At 33.8% G+C, this 7,320-nt stretch overlaps 1 long non-coding RNA gene across 1 annotated transcript; it reads left to right on the forward strand.

The window, feature by feature from the left end:
- Positions 1-3,871: 3,871 nt before the first annotated feature.
- On the forward strand, positions 3,872-4,741 carry LOC119370007 (uncharacterized). Its single transcript, XR_005177586.2, has 2 exons — positions 3,872-4,194; positions 4,365-4,741. It is a non-coding gene; the product is annotated as an uncharacterized LOC119370007 (long non-coding RNA).
- Positions 4,742-7,320: the final 2,579 nt, after the last annotated feature.

The raw sequence follows: 7,320 nt of genomic DNA on the forward strand, positions 1-7,320 counted from the left end.
TTGCTTTTATGGTGCAGTTGCACCCTAAAAGTGAATTACAATACCCTGAACTTGTCAATTTGTTGCAATTGCACTCTAAAAGTAAACTAAGGGTGGAATTTTAATAAAAATAATATAAAAAAGGACTCCATATCCAAATATGAAACACCCTTAATTTTTATTTTCGAAACTTTTGAATTTTTATTAAAACAAAAATCTGAATTTTCGACTGTCTGGACTACAAATACTGTTTAATTCTAATTCGAGCCCAAGTTTACGGAGTTGGGCTCAAGCCCAAATCATATTATTAAATATTTGTCGAGTGGAGAACCTTTAGAAATTTTTAAGAGTAACTAAGGAGCATTAATTATTAAGTTATTAAAAATATATATGTATATGTGTGTAATTACTATATAAATTAATTAATATAAAAATCTATTAGTATTCTTATTATTATTTAGTAAATTGAGGAAATGTTCTAGAACCTAACTAAAAGAATCAAAATAAATCAAATCGGATTAGAAAACCAAGCAAATCGAGCCGAATCATTGAATTAGACCAAACCGGTTCGAATCGAATCGGAATGGTCTAGAAGCTCCACGATTTCTCTTTTTCTTTCTTTTCTTTTCTTTTTTCTTTTTTTTTCTTTTTCTCCTTTTTCTTCTTCTCCTTCCTGGCGCCAGTACCGGCGCGCGACCCCTCCTCCTCCTTCCCTCCCCATTCCAGCCACCGGAGCCGATCTAGTTAGCCTCCTCAACGCAGCGGATTCCGGCAACCCTTCTCTCCTTTCTTTCGTTTCTGGCATACGCAGAAGGCGCAGGAGAGCCGCGACATCCTTCGATCGGAAAGTCGCGTTGAGCCTCCTGCTCCTTGATTTTCCGGCGACACCAGCCTCTCTCTTTCGACGACGAAGCTTGGGTCTCCCTTTTTGCTCCCTCCTTTCCCGTTCCGGCTGACACAGCAAGCTAGCGGAGCTGCGATCATGGTTTGCGATCTGGACAAGCGCTATCTGCTTTCCTTTTTGAATTTCCGGCAAGTAGAGTAAGTTATTTTCAACCCTTTCAATACATTTCATGAATTTTGATCCTGAATAGGAGAAGTGATATAAAAATAGAATTTCTTAGCTACTGTTATGATGATTAACTAAGAAATTTTGATAAATAAAAATATAAATGGAAGCTATAAATTGAATTTACATATAAAATAGTTAGATTATTGAATCTATTATGAGTTTTTGTAAGGAAATGATGATTCGTTATTGTAGGTATTATTGGTCGTTGGTTGAATTCTTGGTATGTTATGAAAGAAACCTTGATTGTAACATTTAAGTTGAACTATAAAATGAAATGGCGAAAGAATTGAGAAACCTGAAATTGCAGCATGCCATTTTAATTAATTAGCTTGAACAATTATTGCGGTATAATGCAAAAGAAGTTATATATTAAGTTCTTGGTGGGAAATGGGTTAAGTAGCACATGATGCATGAGAATGACAGCAGTAAGCTTCAATCCAAGCTATTATATATATATATTTTTTTATATATATATAAATGAAGGACTTAGTTTATAGAACTTGAGGGGTTGAGTAAGAACCTAATTTTTTTATGATAGTCCATTATTAAATGTTCCTATAAATTTTTGTAATGATTTGATGAAAATAAGTTGCATATTAATTCTATAATAAGAATGAAGTAAGTAGTGTATAAATCATAAGTGTAAGTGGAAAACTTGAAGAGTTCTCATGGTGGCAGCAGCTGTGAACTAATAGTTAGCTAACTTTTCTGTAATAAATAGTAGAATTCTAGAATCGTCTAAATGGTTGCCGAATTATTCAGCTCTCTAAATTGTAATATGCTTAGAGACTATTTAAGATTGTAAGTTGATGTTTAATTTGATGGGAACAAAGATATGATGTCTAGCTAAGGATTTTGATAATATATTAAATTATGAGCTTAAACTTTTCTTAGGTATAGATTTGGCAAATAATGAGTTTAAGTTTTTTGAAAGTGAGTTGTTGAGCAAAGAGTAACAAATAATAATTGTTAATTATTGGTATTGCTATGTAAAGGAGGATGGGCATTTGATTGATTGATTGCCCGACGGATGGGCTGTGTGCATTGATTGATAATTATATATAATATTGTGATATTTGAGCAGGTAGATAGTCCAATTTTTAGGGGAGGTGCTGCCGAAATTTCGATAGAACTTAGACTAGTTTAAGTAATGACACAATTAATAAGTCTATTTAGACTAATTCTATAACTTAATAAATATTAAATAGAGTGCTCTAACTATTTAATTATTTTCATTATTATTCATCGAATTATTCAATTATTTATTTATTTATTTATTTATTTATTTCATCATTGTTGTTCATTGTTAATTTTTATTTATTTATTAAGATATTTGCATTGAGAATGGATGTCTAATTGTGCATTTCATTTACGATGTTCAACTGATCAATATGTCTGCATTTGATTGCAATGTTTGATTAATTGTGTTGTGAAAATGCTATGCTTTGTTTGTGTGGAATTGGGATGAAGTGGACCACCACGGGTTTGTGAGGACGGTCTGTGATATGGATCCTGAGTACGATATGATACTTGACCGTCGGCCGGGAAAATGGGAGATCGGCGCCCCCTTGTGCACCTGATGATATAGATTATATGGAAATTCACAGGATGGCTTCTTGTTGTTGCGCACCTGATAATCTAGATTTGATTGTAGCCCGCAGGGTGGCCTCCTGTTGTGAGCACTTGATGATCTAGATTGGATGGAGACCACCGGGTTGCCTCCTGTTGGTATGGAAAAAAAAAGAGAGAATGGAAAAATAATGAGAGGACTGGTCAGTGAGGATTAGACCAGTTGGCCGTATGGGGGATCGGCTCCCTGGTGCACATGTACCAGAGGGCGAGCCATGTGTGAGGACGGCTCATTGGGGTTTCAGGTGGTGCCACTGACTAATTTCCACGTGATGTGATTATTTGAAGGTGATATTGTTTGTGAGTGCTGGTGACATGCCATTTGTGTGACTGGCTGTGTGAGCATATAACTAGTCGGATGACTAGATTGATATATATATTTATACATTTGTGTGAATGTCTGTGTTGTGCAATAATAATTACTCCTTAGAAAGCTCACATATCTTGTTTAATTTTTCAGGAAATAAGTTTCTCTTTAATTCGGTTAAGCTATGTTCTTTCGTCGCAGAGCTAAAAAGAAAATTTTCCTAGACCAATAAATATTTTGCTATGTATCTAGATGTATAAAAATCTATGTATATCTATGAGTTAGTGAATCCGCAGTTGTAGAATTTACTTACATTTAGTCGTGTATTATCGTAGACGAAATGAATTTGTGAGCCCATATTAGAATTGTGATGTATTGTAAATTGGCCCGAACTGTGGAATTTTGTAGAAGATAGATTTGGGCCGAGATGTAATAAAATCTTAAGGTTTATTTTTTTGTAATATGGGCCGAATATTTAAAATTTATATTGAGATAGCTAATTTTAGTGTTTCAGGCTTACTACGGGCCTCGGGGGCCTTAAGCTTACCTGAGCCCTAGTGCCGGTCCGGCCCATGGAATCGGGTCGTGACAAAATATTTAAACAATAAATAATAAAATCAAATCCAAGCATTTATATAATAAATAAAAAAAAATCAAAATTGAGTATTTAATTTTGAAATTGAGTCAATTTTAAGATGCAAAAATGAAAAGACCTCATAAAGTTTTTTCGTAAATTTTTCATTTAAAAATTTAATTGTAAATTTCAACCAATGAAATTTAACAAGGAAATGTTTTAGTATTGCTAAACCGGATCCGTAAACTAAGTGAAAAACCTATAAACCAAGCAAAACCGGGCTGTTTCACTGAATTGAGCCAAACCGGTTCGAATCGAACCAGAATGGCAGAAAATTCTAGAAACCATTTCAATTTTTTTTTCTTTCTTCCCCTCTCCTTCCGGGGTCTGGTCAGAGCGTTCTCCTCCTTCCCGTTCTCCGGCCACCGCTTGACAAGGGCGAAGTGGCGGTCGTCGACTCTCCTAACGCCGCTGGCTCCTTTTCGGCCCCCCTCCACGCAAACAAAGCCTCTGGCGGTGCGAAAACGAGACTGTCTCTGTTGACAGTTCTCGTTCCTCGACCTCCAGCAAAAGCTTGCCGTTTCAGGAAAGCACAGTTCGAGAGAAGGGCATCGATCGACTCGTCTCCTTCTGGTAAGCATTTCCCCTATTGTTATTTTAACTGTTGATTTCGTTTTGTGAACCCAACGTGATCGGTGGCGAGGGTGAGAGCTGCCGATGCGATTCCGGTTAAATGGTTCACCAACTTCTTAAATTGAGGCTTGAAACGAATTCCTCGTTTAATTTTGAACGAAATAATGTAGGCTTTGAACATTTACGGTGTAGTCCGAATTTCCTGCCACCGTACACGGCGGCGCCAGCGGAGTCTCCAGTGACCGGAGTTTCCAAGAGCCAGAATTTTGCAATTTTTTTTTTCGTGTAGAGTATGAATATATAATTAGTTTTGCTATTTGACATCAATTGATAGTTGGAGTGCAAATTGACGCAATTTAGGAATTAGACTGCAGGTTGAAAAATCGCGAAATGTCGATAATACAAGAACTGTACAATCTTAGAAAGGTTTGATTAACTAGTTAGCAAAGTAATTACATTTTGTTAGTATCCAAAATAAGTTATATGTATGAATTTAATAATAGTTAGGATGTTTTAGTTTCTATGAAGTTGATTAGTGAATTTGCCAGCCTGTGTGCTATGAGATTAAACTAGAATTTAGGAATTTTATTTTTAATTATTCCTTCAAATTATTGCTTGATATTGTACATATGAGGTAGTAGGTCTAATTTTTGCAACAGATTGGTTAGTTGGTGTGCAATTTAAGATTTTAGCGTAGAAAAAAATCTACGAATCTGTGTAGTGGCAGCAAATATATTAAATTGTTTTAGAAAGACAAATATGAATGAGGAAGTGTATTTTTTTTAATTTCCAGGTCGATAGATATTCATCAATGCTTATTCATATTCAATAGATGATGGTTCATGGATCATTAAATGGAATTTCGAGATCTAAATTAATAACAAGGAAATGGAAGAGTTTATAAATTATAATTGCATATAATTATTAAAGGTGTATATATATATATATATATATATAGTTACAGTAGAAGGATATAAAAGTTAAGCCAATATAAATTTTCAATTGTTTATCTACTTAGTTATTTGCTTAACCTTATAAAGTAAAGTTAAAATTTTGTATTGGTGATTAATTATTGATGTTGTTAGTTGGATGATACGAGATACTTAGAACATAATGTGTAAATTTGAATAAAGTAAGACTTGTAATTCTAATAAGTGGTAACTGAGGTGAAGCTAGTCCTATTTACATATATATATATATATAGTAGTGGATTTGGATTATTAAGTTAATTGGCAGTGGTAAATTAGTTACTGAAAAAGTACATTAGTCTAAGTGTAATTACGTTAAAGCAAAGATTCTTAGTGACCAGTCTAGGATTTTATTAAAGGATATTTATGCCCAAGTAAGGTGGATGAATAAAGAAGCTAATTATATTGAGGTGAAGTGGGAATGTCTGGTAATGCGCTTGGATCAATCAAGATTATTTTAGTTTATGTGTTGAGGATTGAATGTAATATTGATATCGTTATTTGGATAGAGGAAGGGAAAAATTAAATTGCGTGATCGCCCGATGGATGGGCTGTCTGTAATGATTGATATATATATATATATATATATATATATATTAAATTGTGTTTCTTGAAATAGGTGGATAGTGCAATTTTTAGGTGAAATGTTGCCGAAATTTCGATAGAATCTAGACTAGTTATAATTTATAATTAAGTTAATTGATTCATCTAGATTAATTATTTAACTTGATATATAATAAATAAGTTATTTATTATTTATTTAGTTATTTATTTTTCAAGTACTATTTATTATATTATATCAATTGTTACTTGTATAATTATTTGTATTAAATATGAATGTCTAATTGTGTATTTGCATTATGATGGTTAATTGATATGCTTGCATTTAATTGCAATGTGTGATTAATTGTGTTGTGATATTACTTGCTTTGTTTGTGTGGAGTTGGGATGAAGTGGGTCACCACGAGTTTGTGAGGACGATCCTGGAAATGATGAAAAATATAGAATTTGACCGTCGGCTAGGTATAGGGAGATCGGTGCCTCGTGTGCATCTAATGATATGATATGGATGATATGGAAAACCACAGGGTAGCCTCCTGTTGGTATGGAAAAGAAAAGAGAGAATGGAAAAACAATAAGAGGGCTGGTCAAGTGAAGATTAGACCGGTCGACCATGTATGGGGGATTGGCTCCCTGGTGCACATGTCGTCATGAGAGGATGGGCCATGTGGGGGGACGGCTCATCGAGGGTTTCGATGACACTACTGACTAATTTCCACGTGGTGTGATTATGTGAAGATGATAATGATTGTAATTGCTGTTGATTTGCCATTTGCGTGATCATTTGTGTGATTATATAACTAGTCGGATGACTAGATTGATTTATTTAAGTATTTGTGTGAATGCGTGTGTCGTGCAACGATTATTATTTCTTATAAAACTCGCTTGCCTTATTTAACCTTTCAGGTAGTAGCATCCTTTTTATTACAGTTCAAGCTTTGTTCCCTTACCGCAGAGCTAGAAAGAAATTTTCCTAGTTTCAGTAAATAAATTGCTAAATAACTATATGTACGAGAATATCATTGTATTTATCTTTTAGAGAACTTCGCAGTTCTAGGAATTATGTATTTCCAATCGTGTATTAGCATAGTTACGACAATTTATAAGTCCGTAGAGGTTTTAATTATTTTCTCTAAGTGCGGTTATGAATATATATATATATATATATATATATATATATATATATATAAGATATCAATCTGAACCAAGATATAATAAAAATTATGAGATTTATTGCAAATGGGGACTTCGGTTTAATGTTTGAGGTTCATAGTGGCGTGGTTAATTTTAGTGATTCAAGCTTACTACAGGCCTCGGGGGCCTTCAACTTACCTAGGCCTTAGTACCGGTTCAGCCCATGAAAACGGGTCGTGACAAAAAATAATAAGTTGAATATTAATTTAAATTAGGGTGTAATTGCAACTAAGTTGATAAGTTTAGGGTGCCTAAAGTACAAAGGTCGATTTAGAGTGAAATTGTAACTACTCGAAAAGTTCGGGGTCAAATTCAACATTAGGATGCATAATATTTATTGTTTGTCATTAGTTATTATAATTTTATCATTTAAAATAAAAATATTATAATTAAAATTTATAAA

Source organism: Jatropha curcas, chromosome 3, assembly GCF_041381405.1.
Source record: "Jatropha curcas cultivar XTBG-Jc1 chromosome 3, XTBG_Jcur_1.0, whole genome shotgun sequence".
In the NCBI taxonomy this organism is placed as follows: Eukaryota; Viridiplantae; Streptophyta; class Magnoliopsida; order Malpighiales; family Euphorbiaceae; genus Jatropha; species Jatropha curcas.